We start from the raw sequence: 27,812 nt of genomic DNA on the forward strand, positions 1-27,812 counted from the left end.
TCCACACCTTCCAGTCTATCAGACTTAAACTCCTTCAATACAAGATCCATTTGTTATCCGTTATATGGCAGTGAATCATACTTCTAGGACTGAAATACTGCAAACCCATTCATTTTTACTTTTTCTCACAACATATGATGAAATATTATCCCATGGAAATAAAGTGACTTGTTAGTATCCTAGAAAAGAGTGGTACTCACATCTTCTCAACCAGCATCCTCGCTCTCCATATGCCACATCCTTAAAAGCATCTCATTCATTCTACTCTACAGAGCTCATTGTGGAGATATGATTGGTATTAAAAGATGCATGGCTAAAATTCAGATAAAAACCCAGGACATCCTGAATTGTTCTCGGATCCCACAAAATACCTATTTCCAATCCATGAGGATAGTAGGTGATCAAGAAGTGCTCGCTGAAAAGAATGAACCAATGTAACCTAATTTCAGGTGCTCTGGGTCCAGTTTACTTAAGTGTGGTTCCATAAAAGTAAAATCAAAAAGGGTTCCTGCTGACTAAACAGCAATCACTCTAAGTGCGAGGGAACCATCCCAACGGCAGTTTGAGGCTGCCTTCCGATAAAGGTTTTACGTGTAAAAAGTCGCACCATTTAGCAATGTGTAGAGGTACACATAAACAAATGGTTGTTATTCAGCTCTTCTTAAACATCACAATGCAGTTTTGCCTTAGTCCCAGATATTAAGGGAGTCATAACCAAAAATTGATGTGTTGATAGGATAAACAGCGCATTTTGCTTTTATCACTTTTTCCCCCCCAAGTAGTTACATAAAGCGGTCTCTACTGCTTCCTCTGAAAATATACTTTGAAAAAGTGGTCCTTTTTAGTAATATTGACAAGAAAAGCAGGTGTTGTCACCTCACATTAGCATTCATTTAATTGGTGACTTTCTACAATAGACACCTAACACCACTTTGTAGTGAACCTTCCTTTTGGGAAGCAAAGGGGAGCAAATGCCTTCCCCTGAGCATATAGCGCGAGACAATGTTATTTTGAGAATATTAAATGCAGATGGTATATGTGTTTGTTTTCCTTTATCAGTAATGAAAAGTTCCTAATCCATTCCGTACCATGAAGACCATTGTGGGGGTACAGATAATTGGTCTTAAGTGACAATTAATATCTGTCAGAAGACCATATAACACACATGGGTTTGGAAAACAATCAGTCCCTTTGCCCCTTCTTCCTTTGTTGTTCTATTTATTGCGCCCAGATAATATGCTCTTTTGCCATAATAATCTCCAGCTAAATGGTAATTGCTCTATTGACAGCATTACTGTACATTTTTGACACATCATTATTCATACTTAACCACTTGACCTGGAATAAATGTTAAAGCAATTACCACTGAGAGCTTTTCTATGAGAAAATTGAGGCAAAGTTGAGAGATAATCAAAATGCAAAGCTGATCACGATAGCAATTGGAAAAATGGCAAATCCTATTAAACAGATTTTTATTAGCCAAGTTGATGCCAGTAGATATTATCTGGTAATTTAGTCTTATTAAAAAGAAAATAAAGCAGCTAATTGTTTACTATTCTGGAACTTATTCCAGCTTGCAATTTGCAACTGAAATTAGGCTTTATGTGGCTCATCTATTTTGTCATGTTGAAATATGAAATCATTTGGTACAAAGCGCATCTGCTCAGTGTTTCCCATACTACAGGAAAAATCCCTCATTCAATATGTTTTGTACCTGTTGAGGTGTTATTGTTAGATTCAGTTTATAGACCTTTCATATATAACCCAATATCCATTACCTTTTTTTATGTTCAATTTAAAGGAAAACATAATTCTAATAATAATTTATCGCCTTTTTCTACAAATATATTTCTATCCATACATTTTTCTTTACTAAACCAGGCAGCAATATCCCCATCTGATCATGAAAGAATTTCTTCTAGCCTTTAGAGATAAATAGCTGTCATGTGTTTTAGACCCCAAACTTGAGGCATATAAAAAGAAGTTGAAACACTGCCATTTTAAAGCATGATTGAATGGATAGATTTCTAAGAACATGTGACAACAAGAGCTTTAAGTTAGACCATGGCTTAGGAGGATCAAGTTTAGGAAATGACTAATGATACAAACTCAATTTGTGATCTTAATAAATTTTCCTTCTGTTAATTCTTTTGGTTGTGTAATAAATTGTATTTAAAACTAAAGGATCTCATTGTCGAAATCCATGATGCCAAAGCAAGCAATGGCCATGAAAATTTGTAGCCTTGTGTCATTATGTAAAACTTGAGAGACAGAGTAGAGTACTGGGCACAGTGCCAGCCTTTAAATCAGAAGGACTAGAATTCCTGTCTTGCCTCTATGCCCATGAATGGTTAAATCATTTAAACACTCTAGTCCTCCAAGCAGTTATCTAGGACTAAAAGTTACAGACCAAAAGATGTCTCCATTGGTAGAAAGGATTTCTGCATCAGGAGATTCCCCACACTAATGAAATATGACCTAAATGAGATCTGACACAATTTTTAAAAATCAAAGCATGAAGCAGCATTTTCAAATTTGCAATAATTTTCCAGTTAATTTTTTTAAACACCCATATTAATGTTGATGAAAGACTGAAATACTGCAGTATCTTTAGTATGATATCAAAGAATAAAACTCTAATCAAAATTGTACACCAAAAGCCACTGAAAATCTTAAGCAGATAGTATAAATTTTTACTGCCCCCAACTGAATCATGAACCTTGTTTGAAAGCCATCATTAAAATTCAGAATACGGATTAGTGATATGCTAATATTGTTACCCAGGGAGGAGCAGTTATAGGGGCCTGCTCCAGTTGGTTGCTATATTTTCTATATTAAATGAATTTTTTTTTTTGCAGTTAATGAAAGTACATGCGTTTTGCTTTTTAAAAAAAAATCCATAAAACATTAAATAGATTTGCCTCTCCCCCTTTCTTCTGCTTTTCCCCTCCTTCTCCTATTCAACCCCTACCTCCTAAAGAGCACAATTTGAAAGTCCAAGAGGTACACATTTGTCTGCCAGATAAGGACTGGCAGTTTGTAAAAACACTCAGCTTAGAAATTCAGTGCTTGGACTAGGTCTTATCAAACTGATAGCAGTTTGTGATAACAGAATTTAATTGCTTCTATCTAAGCCTTTCATATTGTATTATCACTTCTTATTAGCTAAGGAACACTTCTTAGAGACTTCTGAACTTTAATGGCAGGAACAGGGCAAGGAAATCACAGAGTAGGACTATTTCCAAATATTTAAAGTTTAAAGTCACTCTGTAATACATAAAGTGCCCAAGTCTCTTTTTACAAGTGGGAGTCATTTCTCTATTCTCTAGAAATGGGAAGAGTATTATTATTGCAGGTTTCAATCTCTCAGATAATCACTGTGGATCTGATAAAACTAATGGGCGGATCAACAATCTTTTCATTTCAGTTTTACACATAATTTGAATTTCTATGACAGTAAAAATGAGCTAATTTGTCCATTTTGATCATCTGGAAAAACTAGAATGTCTGTGCCTAAGGATAAAGTAAATGTGAATGAATTCATTACTATCATTAACAAATAAATATTCTGTATTCATTGTGCTCCTTCATTACTTATATGCACAACATTTCACCAAGCATTAATTCACTTTCTTTTCCTCCCGGTGGGATATTGTCAGCCCAGGAATCTTAGCGTGGGACTTTTCTTCTTGACCTCTGCCTCAGCTTGGCCATACACCAAAGAACCCATTCTCTCACTAGGGCAGCGTGTCAAGATTTTAATGCATGCTTTGTACTAAATAATTTTAGTATTACGAAGATGAAGAACAAATGAACTACATATGTCTCATGTCAGTTACATAATAAAAGGGGAAGTGGTAGAATAATAAACAATTAGATTCTTTATGTTCATTCCCATTAAAGGTTTTACATATTCATTCTGCCCAATTCATTGGGAGTTGCTTTTTTATGATATTCTTCCTCTTTTTCCCATTTTCTATTAACACATAAAGGGCCTAGTACAGTGCCTTTTACATAATAAACACTCTTTGAATGAATAAATGAGCAATGAAAAAGATTCTAATTTCCCACAAATACCAAGGCAGCATTGATACTAAACTAATCAAAAGATTATGAACATTTGGATGAGCCCTTGAAGTTTACTACTTATTCTGGAAAGAGAAAAGATGAAAGAGGGAGAATAACAAGGGGAAAAAATCTGAAGAAAGAGAGGGGAGAGAAATTAGTTTAGATCTATCATTTTGTAAAATTCATGAAATATTGTGAAAATGGTCCTACTCTGTGATTTCCTTGTTCTTTGTGTGAAATTCCTTCCAGCAGTACAAATGAGTAATTTGTCAGTAATTCAAAGATGTCTGTAACTTGGAGTCTTAGAGAGCTGTCTGGGATGTTAAGAGATAAGTTGATTCTCACAAAGAACAATGAAGAGGAAATACCTGATCCCAGGTTTTCCGGACTCCAACAATGCCCCTATATTCATTATAACAATCTGTGCCTCTAACATTTTTTCAGTTGAATATTCAGTTTTCTTAGATAAGTGCATTTGATTACTTTTTTCATTTACATGAGTGATTTATAGAATCTTTTTTGATTACTAAGTTTGAAAAATGTTTAGCTAAATTAACCAGCTTCTGCCTGTGTAACTTTTCAAGAATATGGCAGGAATACTATGCTTTAGAAACTCTTCTCCAAATTCCAGGTCCTGGAAAAGTTAGTTTCACCTAAAACTTCTAAAAAGGGAATCAGAAACTTTTAGTATATTCATAGAGTTGGCTTTACTTTTAGAGGAGTGCAGTGCTAGAAATTAGCCCCAATACCTGGCTTACATGTAGTCCCTTTACACATATCACATTCAACCATCCAACCTTTCTATTCTCATTTTATTTTGGTTCTTTTCATTTTAAAATCACAGTTGCTTCAACTCCTCTATCACATTTTTTTTCTGCCATTCTTCTTAAAAGTGAGATCTATATCCATTCATTTCCTATTCACTCATCCCCTCTTTAACCCTTTATAGTCTACTTTTGACATTCACTACTAGTCTAAGACTAGTTTCCTAAAGATAACCAATGATCTCCTTATCAATTCCAAAATTTGTGCAATTCCAATGGCAGATATCATGTTCCTCAAGTGGCCACCCCTGACCAACTCCTCTCCTTTTGTGTGGCTTCTGGAATAGAATAATTTTTTTATCATACTACTTCCATAACTGCCTCTTATTTAAATTTAATTAATTTTTATTATTAATTAATTTAATTTAAAGCCATCCAATTAAGCATTTTAGGTAATAATTGCTATATTGATTGGTGAAGCAATAGCACAGCACAGTTGAGAGGGTACTGAAATTAGAGTAAAAGATTAGAGTTCAAATCTAAGACATTTGCTAGTTTTGTGATGCTATGAAAGTCAATCTCACTGCACCTCCAAATTTCATCTATAAAAAAGAAGGTTAAATTGTGTGTTTTCTAAGTCCCTATGAATCTATGATCTTATGAAATCTATATCTAGGAATATGACATCTCATAAATTTTCCAGTAAATACTTATAGACATACCACTAACAATTAAAATAAATGCAACAATGGATTATTCTTCCTTCTCAAACTTGTTCTACTTTCCAACTTTGGTGTCATTCAGTCATTTTAGTTGTGACCAACTCTTTATGACTCCATTTGGAGTTTTGGCAAAGACTTTGGAGTGGTGTGCTATTTCCTTCATCAGCTCATTTTGCAGAAGAACTAAATGTTAACTAAACTGTTCATTCATCTTGCTCAAAAAATATGTTGTGGGGCTACAGCCTTACTAATCCTGGGATTAGTAGTGAGTAGTGTCTTAAGGAAAGGAAGTTATAACCTTTTGTAGAGCCAGTACTAATTTCTCCCAAAGCAATTGAGCACCAATGAAAAAGCAGACATGTTATTCTGGGAGTTGGTTCATGGGATTGCTAGAGTCAGAGAATGGTGGTACTTGAAGGAAGTATATAGATCATTGATTTGGCAGATAACAAAACTGGGGCCGCCACAAAAATAAGGGTTTTTGCCTATGATGATATAATGGCTAAGACTCAATGTGAGTTACTGAAAGAGATATCTTCACTGGAAAATCAAAAGGAAATCTCAGTCTTACTCACTTCCTTGATCTGGATCAATATAGAAATGGCAGTTAATCCCATTGAACACTAGTTACATGACTACCTTTTTTTTTTTAAATAATAGCCCTTACCTTCCATCTTAAAATTAATACTAGGCATTGGTTCCAAGGTAGAAGAGTGGTAAGGGCTAGGCAATGGGGGTTAAGTGATCCACCATTCAACAACAACTTTAGAAATAATTGATGGAATATGGTCCAAATAAATGGCATCAACCAGGTAAAATAAATAAATTTAAAGTTCATTTAAGGAAAAAAAATGCTGAACATTATCCCAAAGTAGAATTTGTGTCTTGAGAAATGGATTCCTGATCATTGATGGTTTTCCAATGGGTTCTAGATGATCACTTGTTAGGTATGTTAGAATAGTTATTACTCTTGAGTATGAGATGAACTAGATGGCTTCCAAGATACCTTCAAATTCCCAAAGTTTATCATTTAACAACATGTCTTTCATATTCATTCTTCTATTAGAAACAATCTAACTGGTTAACTTGATAGAAAGTTTGGACGAGAAACATTCCATTATATTTTAATATGTGATATCAAATAATAAAAATGAGTCTGGGCCAATTTAGGATTTTCATGTTTGGCTATGATATTTTTCCCAATAAAATATAATGTTTATATGTATTTTTCTTTAAACCCTTACTTTTTGTTTTCTTATCAATGCTAACACAGAAAAGTGTCAAGGGCTAGCAATGGGGGTTAAGTGACGTGCCAAAGGTCGTATAGCTAGGAGGTATCTGAGGCCAGCCAGATATGAACCCCAGTCCTTCTGATTCCAGGACTACTTCTCTGTCCACTATGCTACCTAGGTGCCCCTTATAATGTGTATATTCTTTCATTCAAATCTGTCATTTCCTTGCTATGAGGGAATTCCCAGTGTAGAAACTCTCTCCTTCAATGCATTTTGATGCTTTGTATTTTATAATCTCCTGTCTGAGGCAGTGAAAAATTAATTAATTTGCCCATAGTCACATAGCTGGTAAGTGTCAGAGGGAGACCTTAAAACCCAGATCTACCTGATTTCAAGGCCCCCTGTCTACTCTGCCACATTGTGTCTTTATGTTTAACCAAGGAAATGAAAAGCAGTTTTGTAATAATACTTCTAAAAGTCCTTCTCTTTTCTAGTTCCAGACAAATTGATTTAAAGTATTGATTCATACTTTTAAGTGAATACCATTTCATAATTTTTAATTAACCACTAGGTGATATTTAATGACAATAATGGAACATATATGAATTTGAAAAATGGAAAGAGGAAAAATAGTTTGGTCCTTTAGTTCCATTGTGGTAAAAAGCAATCACCAGTAGTAACCAGGTTGAACTAAAGTTTATTCTTTGATAATTCTATGTTATTAGTATCCTAAGTACACAGTAATATGAGTGCATTAATTCTTGTGACGTTGGAAAGATCTATAATGTAATTTAAGAACCCTGTAATTCATCTCCATTTGAAATTGATTATTTTTACCACAATGAAAAGAACAAAACTTTGAAGAATGTTATTATTGAGAAACCCATCATAATATATTTTCCTGAGCTAGTACTGCCAAATGTTGAAAGATACACTCATTTTTGTTACTGAGCAATACTATAGGGGAGGAAAAGGGAATGTCTGGTTTTAGAGCCATAAGTACTCTGGATATTGCTTTAACTTACAGCACTGAGGTGGAAAGGGAAACCGTCAAGTTCTAGGGACTCTCAACACAGAGAAGTATTAGCAGCACTGTCTGTAGTGGGGGAAGAGCACAGAATTTAAATGAAGCATTTATGCCTCAGCTGCCCTAGGGCAAGTACAAGGTGCATTAATAATGCAGTGTTTATTTGAAATATTTTATTACAACATACATTTATTACTAAAAAAAATCTAAACAGCAGAAAAAAGGCAGTATTGTACATGTTCAGCATTCTGGACAAGTTATTTTCGAAATAGAATTCTTGGCAGCCCAGACCATTTCTTTCAATACTTCACCTGTGACACTATAAATAATACATATTTATTTAAGTACTGGTATTATACACTACTATCCGTGTTGTACATAATTTATAGAAAATGATCTTCCAACATGTGTAGGTAATGTTCTTCATGAAAGTAAATGTTGAAAATTAGAAAGGGATGAAGGAATAGAACACTTACCTAATTAGAGTTCAACTAAATCAGCCTTTCTTAATGATCACTTTTCTCACAATATATAAAGGTATCTCCTGCTGTAAAGAGGAGGATATTTCCTAAAAATGTGATAAATTGGTCATCATGTTAGGTACAAACGATTGAGTGATTCAATGATTTACCTAATAGTTATTATTTTTTGCTATTAGTACATATTGACCAAACTTTCTGACATATGTTCTTTATGGAACATAGGAATACTTAGGGGTTCAGCCTGGCTAACCTGATGGAGTCAGTATCATTCTCTCCCCAAAAATATCTTTGTCTAATATTACCAGTGAGAATACAAAGATGACCCACTTTGAAACCTTTTGTGTATTTATAAATAAGTCCACTCAGGTTGTATACATTTGAATTCAGACTATTTAAAATTAAAATTGTGGAAGATATGACAACTAGTTCAAGCCTAAAAGAAATATATAATGGGAACTCAAATAATGTATCCATTTTAGATGATTCATTATTCAGACTAATTGGGACCCAGTTGTACTCAAACAAGAAAATAGGTTTACGTTTAATGTTTTTCCCCTTGAATTATAAATTAAGTTGCTGAAGTTTTATAGTGTAATCCTCTCATATATATTACTTCTCTTTTGAGTTCAATAACAGTATCTTTAGCTTCTAAAGGGATATTTTTAGTGTTTTCAGTGCTTTCAAAAAAGAATAGAATTTTAGTCATGAAAAAAATCTAAGGGATCAATTACATTTATCACTGATACGTCAAAAAATTAGGAACCAAATCACAAAAGGGAAATAATTTGACTCAGGGTGTTGAGCCTAATGAGTAGCAGAGATTTATCTCAATGTTTTACTCTTCTCTGAGCTCTACTCTTCCCCTATTTCATTTATAGCAATCTCATCTTCATCATACTCTGAATACTCTAATAGGTCAATGGCCCCTGTGTTTCATCAATCTTGGTAATATGTTGTAAGGAGTTCCAACAATGCAGATCACACATTCCATTCATGCCTGCTCATCTTGTGTACCTCTCATCTCTGTCTTCACATAAGTTTGCCAAAAGGGCTCAATCCATTGTATCTCTGAGATATGCCTTGAGTTTAATATTACTAAATTTTTTAAAAAATACCTTATCAAGGGGGCCAGAAAAAATGATGTTGGGAGGATAAGGATTGTTTAATTTTTGTCAAAAAGCTTGTTTTAAATGTGTGTAATGGATAATATTGATAATATAATATATATAATATACATATAATATAACATAATAATATATTTGATGAGTAACTGATAACTAATGGATGCCTTTAGCTTCATGGACATACAAGTAGAATTCTTTCTTATAATCCAGTATTCCCAAAGCTGGAGCTGATAGAATAGCTCCTCTCAACTGTGACAAAGCATGGAGATGTTCTTTGTTCAATTGTAATCATTCTTTAATTTCCTTCTTTGTCAAATCAGTTAAACATTTGGAAATATGAGAATAATCTACTATGTACTGTCTTGAGAAACCAGAAACCTTTAGAAAAGCTCTAAGTTCTTTCTTAGTTCTAAGGAAGCCTAGCATCTGTATGTCTACTATTCTTTTATTAGAGATTTTCCTGATGCCCCTCTCCAGGACAAATCCTAAATATTCTACTGTTGGCAGGATCCACTGAATCTTCTTTTTTGAAACTTTATGTCCTTTCTTATGAAGCTCTATCAATAACTTCTTTGAATCCTCCAAACATGTTTTTGGGTCACATGATGCTAGCAGCAAATCATCCACATAGTGTATTAATCTGCTATGTTTGAAAGTTATGGTGGCTAGATCTCTTTGCAAAAGTTGACAAAATATTGAAGCAGACTCACAACATCCTTGCACTAAACTAATATAGCACAGCTGAGTTTGTCCCCATTGGAAAGCAAAAATATTTTAAGAATCAGGGTACAACAGTATGGTAAAGTAAGCTTTGCTCAAGTCCAACACTGTGTACCACCTAGCATCTGAAGGTATTTGGGTTATTATATCATTCGACAAAAGTGTGATAGTGTGTCTTTTCCTCATAAAATTATTCACAGCCCTCCTATCCATGACAAATCTCCAGGCAGGAGTGCCATCTTCATTGAGCTTGTTCTTTTTAATAGCTGGAATTGGACTATTGTATTTAGATACCAGAGATCTTTTTTTTTTTAGGTTCAGAACATTTTATTTATTTATTTTTATTTTTATTTTTTTACTGTAGGTCTTAATATGCCTTGTTCTGGCAAACTATTTATGATAGGTGTTATTCCTTCTTTTGCTTCTTTACTCAATTTGTATTGTGGTATCTTAGGTGGTATTCCTTCCCTGACCTCTATCCTGACTGGTGTAATTGACTTGATCCTACCCACATCATTTTGCTGTTTTGCAAACACCCCTTGTGGTATATCTTTTGGTATGTCATATATAGATATTACAATTTGAATTTTCTCAGGTTTACTTTCAGACTTAGTGTTCTTGTCACTGTCATTTCCCTGTGCATTAGCCTTTGATTTATTTGCCTTTCTGTCTTTCTCTTTGGGTGTACTATCTGTCTCACCATTGTTCTTGTCCTTAATCTGGTCTAGCCCTTTTGCCTTCATAAATTCTTCAAACATGTTCTTAATAACATCTTCCAAGTTAGTATCCCCCACCATTATCTGTGCTGCCTTTTGGGGGATTACAAATCTATAGATGTTCTTCAAATAAGTCAGTGTCTGTATAGCAGTCATGTAAATTATGTAAACCTGAGTCATAATGTGACAGATAACAGTGTCTTTTTGGAATGGCAGCTGCAGTATGAACATTGTGGTGTTGCCAAGGTATTCAACTGAATCTATAGTCATGGTGGTCATTTTACTGTATAGGATGTTATAAATCCAGTAAGCCATAATGGCTGCCAGCACAACTACTACACAGAGCACTTGCTTAAACATCTTGTTATTTTTATGGATTGTAAAGTTCAGTCAGTCTGAGGTGCCAAATTGTAATAGATAATATTGGAGGGGGTATATTTGATGGGTAAGTGATAACTAATGGATCAGGTAGTTATCTTCTTTTATCTACCCTCCTCTCACTATATCTCCCTTCCTCCCTCTTCCAGTCTCTTCTTCAGCCTCTCTCTTAGTCCCCTTCCCCCTTCTTCAGCCTCCTACTAAGTCACTCAGGGTGAGCTATGATGTTTCAGAGGAGATACTCTTCTCTTTTTTATCTCAAGTAAGGGTTTATTAGGGAAAACAGGAAAGAGTAGAGAATGGATGTAAGAGGGCTGGAGATTTCTTAGATTGGCGGATATTGAGATAAATGGCAATTCAGTTACTACCATGAAACAGAGCAAGTCAGAGAGAGATATATGGACTATTGCCCTTCTTCTTCTGCCTTCAAATCAGCCAGGCCACCTCCAACTTGATTATCCCATGTCCCAGAGATAAACACAGCTTCTTCCTTTAAAGTCACCATCATCAGCCAAGAAGCCCAGAAATCAGTCAGCAGTTGGCTCTTGCCTTCAACTATTTCCTGGTAACATTCCAAAAAGAATTTTCCTTTGATTGACAGCTGATCAACCTCCAGCCATTGCTTCTTGTTTTGCTGCATGCCGTATTATTTCTCTTTTCCACATATGTAATTTTAGATATCCAGGTCATGGACATTAAAATATAGGATATTATTTTGTCAAAATTAATTCTAAAGTTTAACATTTAATTCTCCACAAAAGCTCATTCAATTTTTCTCTTCCCTCCCACCTGTTTCTTTCTCACTTTCAACTTTAGCTGAGCACCTTTCTTCTTACTTGATGGAAAGATCAAGGATATTCTTCAATCTCCCATTTCCTTCATCAAAAATCTCTTTCACAATATTTCTCGATCTCCCCATTTCCCCTATATCCTTGACAGGACTAGCCTTTCTATACATGAACTTAATCCCAACCCCTCTTTCTTCTCCAACAGATTATAACTTTAATTATTCCTCCTCTCTGAAGTTCAGCCCATTCCTTTCAAATTGTTCTTTCTGTACTGTTTTCAAACATGCCCAAATATTTTCAATTCTCACAAAACTTTTACTAGCCTTCTACATTTTCCTTGGTTTATTATATCTCCCCACACTTTCTCACCTGAATTTCTTGAAAAAGTTACTTTTGATCAATTGGTCAAGAACTACTTCCTCTCCTCTCATTTACTCCTAAACCTCCTATAGTTCTGACCTTATCATCCAACTACATTTTCTCTCTCTGAATGTACCAATGATCTCTTAATTGACAAATTGTGTTATCTTCTCTAAGAGCTCATCCTTCTGACCTATATTTTACATTTGATATAGATGATCACCTCTTCTTTTTGGAAACTCTCCATTATGGGGTTTTTAAAATAGAGGAGGAGGAGGAGGAGGAATAGTTGCATCAAGAATAGCAGCAGAACCTTATATGCCTCTTTATGGTTTTTATTATTTAATTTAACCCTGGAATGAAGGTGTTAGTATCCCCATTCCATACATAATGCAACTGAGGCAAACAGATTAAGTGGTTTGCTAGAGCCACATTGTTAATGAGAATGAGAGGCCATATTTCAACTCAGGTCTTTCTGCCTCCAGACTCAGCACTCTATTGCTGGTACTCTCTATCTGCTCTCCTACCTGTTGGCTATCCACTGGGGAACAACAGCACAGAAGCTAGGACTCTGAATCTGGAGTCAGAAGTCCTAAATTCAAATCCCTCCATAGACACTTAATTGTTGTGTGATGTGGGTAAATCACTTAACATCTGTCTGCTTCAGATTCTTTATCTATAAGTAGAAGATAATAATAGCTCCTGTTTCCCAGGGCTGTAATTAGGATAAAATGAAACAATGTTTGTGAAGCACATAGCATAGAGCCTGGCACACATTGTGTAGACCTTGCTTGTTCCCTCGCTGCCACATATATGTTGACTAAATATGGATTTCATGGCAATTCTGAATGTATACCATCTATTAATGTTTTGAAATAATTTATCCAGAAAATTTTTAACATCCTTCCCAGATTTCCTTATATTTATAAGACACAATTACCCTCCCTAATTATACAAAACAATAAAGTAAAAATGTATTGCACATCAGCTTTCCTTAAATTGTAGTTATTCTTCCTTGTTTCATTTTGAAAGGGATTCCAGCTCTGATAGTATGGTGTATTGTTGCAGGGTCAGTAGATGCCAGGAAACTGTTATTTGATGATAATAAAGAATTTGCCTCCTTAAATTCTCTTTATGAATATTGCTAGTGAACGTTCATGTTCATGACTTGTTCTGGTACTCTAGGCTGAATTAATGGAGCAGCAATTTGTGATCAAACCCTTCTCCATTCATAAAATGGGAGGTATTCCCTTGAGTGAAGTTCGGCAAATCTGTTTTCTGTTGCATACAGAGGGTATTTTTTTTAAGTATTAATACCTTTTTATGATGTGAAACACTCTCCTCTAAAGTAGTTTGAAAATGAGTTCAGCAGAAAGGTGGCTCAATGAATAGAGAGCCAGGTCTGAAAAATTGAGAAGAAAGGTTCAAAAGTACCCTCATACACTTCCCAGCTGAGTACCCAGGAACAAGTCACTTAACCTCCATTGCTGCCTAGCCCTTCCTGCTCTTCTGTTCTGGAATAGATATTCAGAAATAATTCTAAGACAGAAGGTAAAGGCTCTTAAAAACAAAAATTCAGTTCACTGGAGAAAAGTGGTCTTTTTATATGATGTGGTGGAAATGCTCTATGATAGCCCAGTCTATTGTCTTCATACTTCATCATCGTTATCATTTTTAATTAATTGTGCCTACCAAGTTTTGCTGTAATTAAAACTTCTTAAGGTGATGATGGAGTTAAATATGAATGTGTTTGAAAGCTAAATGGAGGACAGGTTCAAGTTGAAAATAATATGAAATTTGGGGCATTGTCTTTCAGTGATATGAGAGGTATCAGTAATTATCAACTGTTAAATGCCTAGCCAGTGCCTGACAGTACTATGTGCTGGTGATAAAAAGAAAGCCAAAAAGCCAACAAATAATTTTTGTGAAGCATGATCATAACTGAAATGGATATCCACGTCTCACCAACAAACATCATTCTTGTTGTATTCTATTAAAGTAGAATGTAAGCTTCTTGAGAACAAAAACATGTCTTTGTATCCCTAGCGCCTAGCACAGCTCCAGGGGCATGGTAGGCACTTAATAAATGTTTGATTTTCTATCCACACCATGTGTTTAGCAGAAAGAGGCAATTATCTTTCATTGGAGAAATTGTTCAAATTGGAATGAGGGTGGAAGGGGTAGAGAGATACTCCAGAAGAAGTTTGTTTATTCTTTTGCTCTAAATTCACTTGTATTCATTTCATTTCCTTTGCATTGGTTTAAATTAGTTATGTCTAGGCAATAAAAGTTCCAATGGAAAATGCTGACATGCTTTCTTCAGAGAAGGATCTCTCAGAGGCCAGCTCTTAGAGAATAGATGTCTTACATTATAAATTCAATGTTTCTTCCCTTGTAACTTGTTTTCAGTGTATTTTCTGATACAATCATTGCTATGCCTTTCAAAGAAATGCTTTCCTTGTTGTCTGCTTTTCTTGTTAATACTTTGTTTGACCCTGATTACAATGTGGTACAATTTACTTTTAATTTAATCTCATATTGAATTAAAACACCTAGGAATATAATGTGCATATAATTTCTGGAATGCAAATTGCACTAATCCCCTTTTGCTCCCCCTCCAAAAAATACTTAAGCAAGGTAGAGCATGGTTGATTGTTGTCCTTAACACTTGAATAGGACCAAAATGACTTCACTTCTTTTTCCTCACATGTATTTTGGATTTAAATGAGGCCATCGCACAAAGTCGTTAGACTTTATCCCTTCTAGTCATCAACCAAGTCCAATGGTAAGAGATAAGTCAGAATGACTGGTGATAGCCCAGGATGCGGTAGATGTCCTTGGCATCTTAGATGTCTGACCAAGCCCTCCGTGCTCCTGCCGCCTTCATGACCATTGGAGCAAATCGTTCTTATGTGCCCCTTCTACCAGGGGAAACCGTCTATAACTACCCCAACTCGACTCACCACTAGGTTTGAATCCTATTAGTTTCTCCTAACCAAGTTTAGTCTGTATGCCCAACAGGTGTGCTGGGGTGTGGCTGCTGGGCAAACTGCACCTTCTTGGAGCCACAGGGGAGAGTTGGGTGATAAGTGCTGCTTTGGCTGCTCCAGGGTGCACCTGAGCTTCATTCATCATGCGGACTTGCTTGCCCTTTCCCCAAGCTTTCAACACAGCCCCGGGAATTCTTTTGCACGGGGAATATGAGAAAACCTGGTTGCTTCTCCCACAGGGGCCCCATCTCCACCTTTCAGCCCTGCAGTGCCCGGACAGCACACTGGCTGGGTCCCAGTGAGGAGTTTCTGTACAGCCCTAAGGTGGCAGACCCTGAGGTCTGACCGGGAGGCTTTTCCATCCAGCCCAATCTCCTGGGCCACTGAGGTGGGTGGGGGATGAGGATGAGCATTCTCTCACGGTACACCAATTTGGATTCGAACTGGAACTGGTTCCCGCTGAGGTGTATCTAGGTGGGGTGATGCCAATGTAGTAAGGCTTCTTCTCTCTACTGCAAATCAACAGTGGAAATATAGGGAAGCACCTCCTTCCCATCAGCCTTAGTGAAAACTAGACGTTAACGTGCTCCGACTTTTCATTTTCAAACTCTGACCCTTCAGCTCCATCGTAGAAAATCAAAGCAAAGTGAGTTTACTGCAGTAACTTACTGAACAAACAAAACGTATGTGTTCCTCCAGAGATGGGGCTACATGATAGTTTTGTAAATTAGTGTATGGTCGATCTCCCCTTCAACACCTCATGGGACATTGATGAGTCCTTAAAGGCTATTGACAGTCTAGTGGAAGTTTGAGTAGGTCTAAACAACTTGGTCAGACTTTCATTACACAGCTAAGGCAGCTAATGGATAAAAGTGCTGGACCTAGAATCAAGAACTCCTGAGTTTAAATATTGCCCCAGATAACTCTGTAAATATGAGTAAGTCACTTTACCACTGCCTCAGTTTCTTCTTCTTTAAAATGGAGGATAATAATGATATCTACCTCTCAGGGTTATTATTATGATAAAATAAGATATTTATAAAGTGTTCTGCACATCTTAAAGTTCTGTTTGTTGCTGATTGTTGTTGTGTTTGTCATTTGAGGAGGACCATGTAGCTAAGCAGGCAGAGGCTCACTTCCAGAAAATTGGGATCTGGGCAAGAAATAATAGCCATTATAAGTGGGAAACAGTAGAAATTAAAGGGCAGAGGATTTCTACATATGTCAATGGAAAGAGAATTCAGAGAGAAATCACCAGGAATTGATTAAGCATTTACTGTGTGCCAGGCATTGCCTTAAGTCCTTGGCATACAAAGAATGGCAAGACTCTAGTTGCATTTAATTTAATTTAAGGAATACAGTGCAACAGGGGAGTCAACAATATGAATTAGTGCATACACCCAAAATAGAGTGGATGAAAGATGATTTTGGAGCAGAATACCCAAGGAGCTGGGTGACCTGGGGAGAATAGTGCAGAAAGAAGCCTTTGAACCAAATTTTTAACGAAGCCAGAAAGTCCAAGAGGTAAGATGAGAAGAGGATTCTAAGCATGGAGGCAGTCATTGAGAAAGGATAAACGTGTGAGGTAGAATGTCATACATGAGGAAACTTGCAAGTATGGCTATGTGTAATAAGGTAGAAGAGAGTAAAATCTGAGAATTGTGGAAAGCCAGGAAAGGGCCACATTATGAAGACTTTTCAATGGTGAGAAAAAATGTGTAGTCTTTAAGGAAATCCTATAGCAACCTAGAATGACATATATAAAGTGATGCAAGATAAAATGAGTGGAACCAGGAGAATATTAAGTGGAACCAGGAGAATATTACACACAGTAAAAACAATAATATATGATGATTAACTGTGAGTGATTAAACTATTATCAGCAATGCAAGGATCCAGGATAATTTCAAGGAAATCATGATGAAAAAGATTATCCACTGCCATATAAGGGATTGATGAAGTCTGAATGCAGATCAAAGCATGCCACTCTTCACTTTATTTCCTCCGTGAATTTTATCTCTAGTGAATTCAATATATACCTTCTTTCACAAAATGGTGAACATAGAAATATGGATGGTAAAACAAGTACAACCTATTGTCAAATTACCTGCCATCTTGGGGTGGGGAGAGAGGTTCAGAAGGAGGGAAACAAAATTAATTACAAAATATCAGAAGATGGTTTTTGAAAATTGTATCAACATGTAATCTGGAGAAAAAAAGAAATGGCAAGCCCTAATGTAAAAATGAAGCATTTTGTAAAGTAAATGGCAAGTTCATTTTGACTAGCAATTTATCCATCTCCCCTGCAGCTCAATATTTTTTAAAAATGTTTTGTTTACTTAAAATAGTTTGTGAGCTCCTGGAGATCAGAAATTGTCCTACTTTTCTATTTTTATCTTCAGTTCTTGGCATACTAAATGCTTAATAATTTTTAAAGTTGTTTTTTTACTCATTTGTTCATCTTTGGGTAAATGCAAGCATTCACATATCAGGCTTGTTTATACCACTGATGATATAAAGAATTCTACTTTAACTTTCTGAGTTAAAGTTCTTTGTGTCAATATATTGTACCGGTCTAAGAATTTAGGGAAAGACAATTTTTCATACACAATTGAGAAAGAAAGCATTCCTTCCCCCAAAATGTGTTTTCTTTTCCTACGTTAATTGAATGGGAACTTGCCAGGAAACTTCTGGTTTTGACTAATAAAAGACAATACTAAGAAAACATGATACTGTAGAAACTTGGTCTGCAAATGGAGGTTGTTAATGATGACAATGAAAGGATTATGCAAATCCAATTTAAAAAATAATTCTCTTGGCTAAAGTGCAATGAATCTTTTTCATCCAAGAAACTATGTGGCAAATTGTACTTGGGAAAGTCACAAGAGAATAATGTGGCTCCTTTTTCTTTTTTTTTTTTGTAGGCTCAGTTTAAAGCAACATGCATGTTCTCTCTTAACTGAGATGAAACTGGAACCCTTATAAAATATTCAATTATTTTCTTGTAGGCTAAATCATCCTGTAAGCAACTCACCTACTTGCCAAGGGAATGTATACATGTATGTCAGGGGAAATAACATTGATTGAGTTCACTATGTTACTTGCCATATTGTTATAACTTAAGATAGATTTTAAAATGCATTTATTCTAGAAAATAACAGCTTTATCCTGAGATTTAAAGACAAAATGCTATGTGAGTCAGAGTTAGCACATCCAAACAAAAATGGAAGGTTTTTCTCAATATTTCATTCCTAGGATTGGTTTGCCAGTTTACAAAATAGATTCTTCATCGGACTGTTATAAATCATAGTTTATCAGTACCTATAATGTGTGATTATTGTCCATGGATGCCCTCTCCTAATAATGCCCATCAATGTCAGTGCCAGGTGTTGAGGATGCAGTGACAAAAATGAAACAATCCCTAATCTTGAATTTTATTAGGAAAAAAGGTTTATATATAAAATAATTATATATAATCAAATCATATATACAAATGTGTACATAAATATATCTATAGCAAATTATATATATATATATATATTGCAAAAATTCAAGATGATTTTCAGGGTGATTGATGCTAATAATAATAAAAATATTTATATAACACCTACAATGTGGCAATCACAATGTAAGTCAGTGTACAAACAATATGTCATTTAAGCCTCACAACAATCCTGTGAGGTATGTAATAGTTTTACACCATTTTACAGATAAGGGAATTGAAATAATAAGTGATTCACCCAAGATCACACAGCTAGTTCCTGAGGCTGGATTTGTATGTCACCACCTAGTTGCCATTCCTAATATGAGGTAGGAATAAAGAAAGGGCTCATCTACCAGATGGAATTTGAACTGAGTTTTTGGGAAACTTGGGATACTAAAGAGGTAGAAGGAAGGAGAGGCTTTAATCTGGGTGTGGGGGCATTAATGCCTTACAAAAGCACAGAGTTCATAAGATGGAATGCTGAATGTGAGGAATAGCACTGACATTTCTTTGGTTGTACTGGAGTCAGTGAAGGTATATCTAAGGCACACCCAAAGCCCTAAAGATCATCTTCTAGTTCTTTTAACAATAAATAAGACTTGAGTTCACATCATGTGGTCTCAGATACTTCCTTGCCCTGTGAACCAGGGGAAGTCATTTAACCTGTTTACCTCAGCTGCCTCTTCTACAAAATAGGGACAATAATACCATCTTCCTCCCAGCATTGTTATGATTATCAAATGATGTAACAATTATAAAAAGCATTTGCCACCATGCATGACACATAGTAAATATTATATAAATGCTAGCTATTGTTATCATTATTTATTATCCTTCATGGTTACTACATTCCTAACTTCTCATTCTTTTCAGTCATATTTTCCTTAGATGATACACATTACTGATAATGTGAATAACTGGAATGCCCCAAACTCTGCTAGGATATTCCCTCATTCAGTTGGTCAATAAGCATTTATTGAATGTCTATTTTATATTGCTAAATATGCTAATAAATAATTCTTGGAGAGACAAAAAGAGGCAAAATACAATGGCTGCCCTCAAGGATTTTACAGTCATGAATTCTCAAAAGGGTGTGTACCAGTAGAACCCATATTCTGGCAGATATCACCAAACTTGGAAAGACTTTGAGCTGGGATCTAGCGATGGACTGTTTTCATGGGACTAGCTCTGGGCATCCAACGTAAAGGAGGATGGTGGGTTACCTTCTCCTTTGCCTTTCTTCTCTATTCTTCCTCAACCCCTGTCAAGTGAAGAGACATGACTGCTCAGACACCTTGGGAAGATCTGGAGGTTGCCAATTGACATTCCTTCTAGGACTATGATGGACCACCATGCTTTGCCATCTAGCCTGCTACTGCATTCTGTTCTCCAAGTTTATCCAGATCCTCCAGAGTTTATATTCTGCCCTACTAATATGCCTTTCAGACCCTAGGCTCTGTCATCTAACATGCTGATGCATACTACTCACCGTGCCATCTTCTCTGACATTGTACCTTTATGAATCCCAAGCCTCTCCATCTGTCCTGTGTATGAACTCTTTTATATGTATAGCCTCCACCAATTAGATTATGACCTTTTTAATATCAGGGACTGCAACGATTTTATGATTTATATCCCCAACGTTTAGCACAGTGGCATTTAACAAGCACCTTTCCATTCATCCAGATTAGCTATGAGGAAGTGCATATTTTGACCAAAGCAATTTTCAGAGATCATTTACCCTGGCATAAAAAGTGATGACTAGCATCAAGAGAGAGAGTATCTTATAGCTAGGGGGTACAGTGGATAGGGTACTGGGTTTGAAGTCAAAAAGGCTCTTCTTCCTAAGTTCAAATCTGGCTCAGACAGTAGCTGTGTGACTTTAAATTAACCCTGTTAACCCTGATTTCTTCATCTATAATATGAGCTGGAAAAGGAAGTGGCGAAACACTCCAGTATCTTTGTCAAGAAAACCCCAAAAAGAGTCATGAACAGTTGGCCACTACTGAAACAACTGAACATAACAAAAACCTTATATGATTACAGAACCTTGAAGTGTGGATAGATGAAGTTAAAACCTCACTTTGGACAATTTTCTTAAGTAGTTAAAAATTAAATTAAGTAAATTATGCTTGTTACATTGATAGTAATTGTTTTGTTTTATTTTGTTTTGCCATTTACTCTGATTGACTAATAATAGCATCTCTCATTGGCCTATGACTTTTCACTTTACAGGACTTTTAGTCCTCTCATTTCTAATATGTGACCTTGAATATGTAATTTTATCTCATAGAGTCTGTATCCTTAAGGGTTTGACTTACTGCTAGAGTTCCTTATGGCTCCAAATCTATTATAACATTGTTTTATTTTATCTTCATCAAGATATTTGTGAATGAGCATTATCGTTTTGTTTTTAAAGATACAAAAGTTGATGATAAGAAGGGCTAAATGACTTTTCCAAGGCCTTATAACCTAGTCAAACTTACTGCTGGGACATGAATAAAAATCTACTGATTCCTAGCCAAATACTCTTTTTGGAAACTGTTTTCTTTATTAATTGGCAAGCATCTATTCAATCTCCCTCCTACTACTTCCCTACTAGTTGAAAAACCAAAAATTTCTAACATTATACATTAATCTAAAGCAAATTTTCTCTTTAGTTATATCCAAAAAATGTCTGTATTATCCTGCATTTTGAGTTCATCACTTCTCTAATGAAGTGAGAACCATGTTTTGCCCCCCACCTTTAGAATTTTGGGGGTTATTGCATTGTCGAGAGTGTTAAAGTTTTTCAAAGCTATTTTTCTTCATAATGTTATTGTTATTGCATAAAATGTTTTACTGGCCCTACTTCATTCTTCATCAATCCTCACAAGTCTTCACAGGTTCTCTTAAAAACATCCCTTTTGTCATTTCTTATGTCAATAATTTTTCATTATATTCAAAATACAGAATTTATTCAGCCATTTCTCAATTAATGGATACCCCTTATTTTTGGAAACATTTTCCACCACAGAAAAGGCTGCTAAAATAGTTTTGTGTATATTGGTTCCTTTCTTTTTTTTTTTGTCAACTTTTATGTATATGCCAAATAGTCCCAGCCCAGAACTCCTGCCTCTCTAGTATAGATGTGAGAGGCTACGAAAAGCAGAATATCCTTGTGAATATTGCTCACTAGTAGAATGATTCTATTTTATCAAGTTCCTTTCCAAAAATCTTACATGATTGTTGTGAATAACTGTCGATCTCTAAAGTGCCAGGCATAGCAGTCACCCACTGCTGCCTACAAGCCTTCTGTTCCATATGCTGAAAACAATTATATGACATATCTGTGAGTTAGAAACATTTCCATTTTCAAAACTCACCTCAAATATAATTTTGTCCAAAAATATACTTAGATATAATGAAGAATTTATTGTCTCCTCAAACATTTTCTGAACATGTATAGCATCTAATTTCCAATAACATCTTTGTATGTGTGTGTGTGTGTGTGTGTGTGTGTGTGTGTGTGTGTGTGAATGAGAACCTGACAGAGGCAGAAAAGTATTCCTAAATTAGTCAATTCTATGAGATGAATCCCATTTTAGCAGAGAAAAAAATTGATTGGCTCACTTGACCAATCATTGTGTTGCATGTAGACACATTCTTTAAACTGCAAAAAAAAAAAAAGGTAATAAATTCAGGTAAGCCTACCTCAAAATTGTTTCTGAAGTCTAGTACATTGATTTGTCACCATTATTTCATTTAGGTTTAAGCATGTGAAAGCCTGATATTCAGCTAGTTTTAAGACTTACGTTGGTGAATCTGACCAGAAATGAGTCATTGACAACTGATCTGGAGGCTTTCATCTGGCAAACTTCCATCTATACAATAGAATGCTATACTTGAAAGAATAGAAGAAATTAGAATAGAACCAAGTCATAGCATGACCACGTATCAGTGTTAGTCCATGCCATCTGAAAGGATCTGTATCTATACTTATAAATAGGGATGGATGGGAGGTTCAGGGAGGATAAGCATCTCTGATATAAGGGCTTGCTGAGCCCTTTTCTGGACTGCTTATCCATCTTTGCTCTCCACTTTTTAGCCAACTTTCACCTGTGACTCCAAGAAGCTGTAGCACAAAAGCCATGCCCCAGTAAAACCATCTTGACAAGAAGACTGACTGGGGTTGAAGGTAAGCAACATGCCTCAAAGCCATTGCTGAGTTAGGGGAATGTCTACCCCAAATATGAAGATTGCCCTCAGTTTTTCCATTGGCCATCAAGGCAGCTGAAGCAGGTGCTGTGCAGCTTGGTCAGGGATTGAAGATGCATCTGAGACCATCACCAGTCATTCTGATTCATGCCCTGCCTCTGGACTTCAATGGCTCTAGAAATGGTATTGAGCCTGGCAATGTTGTACAAGTCTGCCTCATTCGAATCCAAGCACGCCAAGCAAGCCAAAGAAATACTCTATGATGGAATGACTCTTTGAAAATGAAGAGCAAATAACAACATATAAGTAACACAGTCATACAATTTTCCACAATGAATTGAAACAGTGTTTTCCTTTTGTCCATAAATATAGATACATGGTCTTGTGTTTTTATTTATTGTGTTAAACATTTCCTGGGAGTTTTGCATCTAACATGTATACATCAGAGAATTGAACTGGAGATCAGGAAGAACTGGGTTTGAATGCTGACTCAGATACTCACTGTGTGGCACTGAGCAAGCTATTTGATCATTCCAATCCTCTCTCCCTCTTCTTTAAAATGGGGATAATAAAGCTAGGTAGAGGGTTATTGTGGACCAAAGGAAATTATATTAAAAAATTGTGTCACATGTAAAGTGCTAACTGTGAATGATAGCTACTATTTCTCCCTCAATTACCTGGATAACTGGCTTAATCATAGATAAATTCAAATAATAGAGTTTAAGGATGCCGGCAAGTATGCACATACAGCTGTGTGCGCCCAAGGCTACAAGGGCACCCAGCTGTCTACAGCTGGCAATTATGTCAAGGCTTATTTAAGATGCATTCATGTGTCTCCTCAACATTGGTATTAATAAGGGTTGTGGTGGTAGAAGAAATTAAGCCCACGTTTGTAGGGGTCCATTCTTGACATTGAGCGAATTGAACACAGTACAGTAAATCTATGAATGAGATATAAGGGGGACAAAATCTATGAATGGGAGATGAGGAAGCTGGAGAAAAAAGAGGCATCAAATCAGAGCAGAAGACTTTGAGTGAGAGATTCTTGACCATTAATACTGCTTCAGGTGTAGAAGCTTGAAGAAAATTAAGCCAGCTATAACAGAAAGCAGTTTGAGGGCTTAATTAGGAATCTAGGCAGTAACATTTAATACCTCAATGTTTGAAACACCTCTGATTTCATCCTGCACTGTTGTAGCTTAAACCTTCTTCATGTCTTAATAGACTGCTTTACGATGGGGCTGTGAATGGAGGGGAAAACAAATCTATTAGCCAGCACCCAGTGGTCTAACCTTTAAAGTGGCCATAGAGTCTACTATCTCTAGGCTTTTCCATGCTGATGAGATACGTCCATGCTTTTGCTTTGCTTATATGGTCTTTGAAAACCCCTACATTAAAATAAAAGCTTTTATTATTAAGCTCTTACTGTGTACCAGCTACTAAGTCTATTCCATAATTGGGAATTCAAGGAGGAATTTAGTAAGGAATTAGACTAAAAGGAAATTTAATATCTCTCAAATCTCTTTCCTCTCTACATATGTTTGTATATATATACACAGATAAAAAGATGCATATATTTATATACACAGAGATTTTTTCATGGAAATCTATGTATGTGGGATGTGTTCTAAATGTCATTACATGCTTGTGGTCTTTTAGTTTCCTGATGGTAATAAGAAAGACAGCAAGCATATCTCAGTGAGTCAAAATTAGAGTGAAAAATTTGCACTTGTTTATGAGGATAGACCAAAGGAAAGTAAAAGGAGTTAATATTTTTGGAGGGTTTTTGACAAGGTTTGTTCCAACCTATTGTTTGTAGAAGTTGTGCATGAATTAATTGGCAGTTAATTTAAAAAAGATACTAGGTGCTTACTTTCAAACTAAAAATGACTAAAATATAACGGAGTTAATGAATCAGAATATTTTTACTCTTTAATATTGAGGAACCTACAAAACAGTTTCACTATTCATCATACAGGAATTGTTAAAAAATAGTAGTGAGATTTGTTTCTTCTTTCCTGGAGACACATATAAATTATTTTTTCCCCTTCAGCTCTGCAATACTGTGGATTTCCAGTTGGCTATTATTATATAAGCATAGCTTTTGCTGTTCAAAACTAGATGGTTTTTTTCTTTATTGCTTAGATGCAATATCCTTTCTGTATAAGTAACTTTACAATGAAGTTAGCTGGTATGTAATCTTTCCAGTCCAGAATTTTTCTTCACTCTATAGAAGATATTATCTCAACCATAGGATGATAATGACTCAGAAAATTACCAACTCATGATTATACATCAAGTAAATATTTCCCAATTTCTCTAGGAAACAGACACACAAAATCTGGAGTCATACTTGCCCAGTCTTTCCTAAATGACAATACCACAAAGGGTTTGAGAAAATAGAAAATAGAAAGCAGACTTCTTTCTAAACCTTTTGCTAAGCCATACATAAAACACCAATGTCTATAAATATAGCCATTGGATTTGAATTTTAATGAACCTATCATGGTACAGCAGTTAGACCACTGAGCTCTAGATACTTACTAGCTTTGTAATCATAAGCAAGTCACTTAAATTATCAGATCCTCATTTCTTTCATCTGCAAAAAAATAACAGATATGGTAACCTTACTAATAGGGTTTGTAAAAATACTTTGCAAATCTTAAAGGACAATGGAAAGGTTTATTATTTATTATGATGTATGTGATTACACATAAATTACATAACCTTGGCAATCGCAACTCTCAAACCACATTTCACTTTGAATTGTTACTTGATCTAACGTTCCAAAATGCTGTGTCATGATCTCAAACATTGCAAGACAAAATTAAGACTCATAAGCTCCTTAAGTTTTAAGCAACCTAGGCTCCAACTACTCTACCCTGATTTTACAAATAAGACTGTGAAGTGACTTGTCTAAAGTCATAGAATAAACTATAAACCCAGCTGGTAGAAATTCATTCTCTCTACAATTTTCTTTCTACTACAGCTGGCAAAATGTTAATAACAGAATATGGAAAAGAGAAGAGAGAAATGAGAGGGAAGGAAAAGAGCATACTTGGTATTTATTTAGCTACCTAAAAACATAACTCATGTATTTAGTCCCAACAGGTATCTAATGCTAATGGCACCAAAATATAGATTAAATTTTTACTCCTTGAAAGGATAATTTCTTTTTGACATTTTGTCCCTTTCATTAAAACATTTTCCCTATTAAAGGTAAAAGGATTTCAAAAATTTTAAAGAATATTGAGTTTCAAATTTTCTCCTTTCCCCTCCCCTTTCCCATGCTGAGATGAAAAATAACCTGACATAGATTTTAGATTTGCAGTCATGTAAAAACATTTTTCCATATTAACCTTTTATGGAAGGAAATTGAAATTTAAAAAAAAATTAAGGAAGAAAATTAATAAAGATTGTTTTGGTCTGAATTCAGACTCTGGAAGCAGATGGCTTTTATTTCATAAGTACTTTGGGATTGTTTTTGATCATTGTATTACTGAGAATAACTAAGTTATTCACAGTTATTCATCACAGAGTTTTGCTATCACTGTGTAAAATGTTCTGTTTCTGCTTACTTCACTCTGCTTTAGTTACATTACATGTGCTTTCCATATTTTTCTGAACTCCTCCTGCTCACCATTCCTTATAGCACAATAATATTCCATAACAATCATATAATATGACTTACCTAGCCATTCCCAAAGTGATGGGTATCCCTTCACTTTTGAATTCTTTGCTCCCACAAAAAAAAGCTGCAAAATATATTTGCATATATGTATGTCCTTCCCCTTTTTGTTTTTCATATTTTTGGGGATATAAACTTAGTAATAATATTGCAGGGTCAAAAGGCATGCACTGTTTTATAGTCCTTTGAGCATAGATCCAAATTGCTCTCTAGAATGGCTGAAACAGTCCACCACTCCCTCAACAGTGCATTAGTGTCTCAATTTTTCCACATCCCCTGCAAGTTTTGTTATTATCCTTTTCTGTCATAATAGCCAATCTAATAGGAATGGGCTGGTACCTCAGAATTGTTTTAATTAGCATTTCTTGAATTAATAGATATTTGGAGCATTTTTTCACATAGCTATAAAGAGCTTTAATTACTTTGTCTAACAACTGCCTGTTCATATCCTTAGACCACATATTAATTGAGGAATGACTTGTCTTCTTATACGTTCAATTCATTTCTCAACTTATTTGAGAAGTGACACCTTTACTAGAGAGAATTATTGTGAAAAATGTTTTCATCATTTTGATCACCATGTATAATTCTTTATCCTATTTTCCCTCCTGTTTATCATTTTCTCTTTCCCTTCATTTTGTCCATCCTTAAAAGTGTTTAGCTTCTGACTACCACATCCCCTAATTTGTGCTATTTACTATTAGCCACACCCTTCTCTTGACCCCTCACACACTCTTAGGATAGATTTCTATATCCAACTGATTGTGTATGGTCTTCATTATTTAAATTAATTCTCCACCTGCCTCATCTTCTCTCTTCACTCTAAAAGCCATTTCATGCCTCTTTTCTATGAGATAATTTTGCCCATTCTATTTTCCCTTACCCCTTCTCCCAATGCATTCCTCTTTCTCACCCCTTAAATTTTTTGATTTAGATATCATCCTATCAAATTCAACTCACACTCTTGCTTTCTGTTCATGTATTCAACTTCTAACTACTCTTATAAAATAAAGTGAGGAATTAAAAGAATCTCTTCCCATGTAGCGATGTAAACAGTTTCACCTTATTGAGT

At 35.4% G+C, this 27,812-nt stretch overlaps 1 protein-coding gene across 1 annotated transcript in view; it reads left to right on the forward strand.

The window, feature by feature from the left end:
* The window catches only part of TENM3 (teneurin transmembrane protein 3), a 3,501,974-nt gene that overhangs the window by 2,078,656 nt on the left and 1,395,506 nt on the right, over nt 1–27,812 (forward strand). The gene's annotated exons all lie outside the window — the stretch shown is intronic.

This window comes from Monodelphis domestica, chromosome 6 (genome assembly GCF_027887165.1).
Source record: "Monodelphis domestica isolate mMonDom1 chromosome 6, mMonDom1.pri, whole genome shotgun sequence".
In the NCBI taxonomy this organism is placed as follows: Eukaryota; Metazoa; Chordata; class Mammalia; order Didelphimorphia; family Didelphidae; genus Monodelphis; species Monodelphis domestica.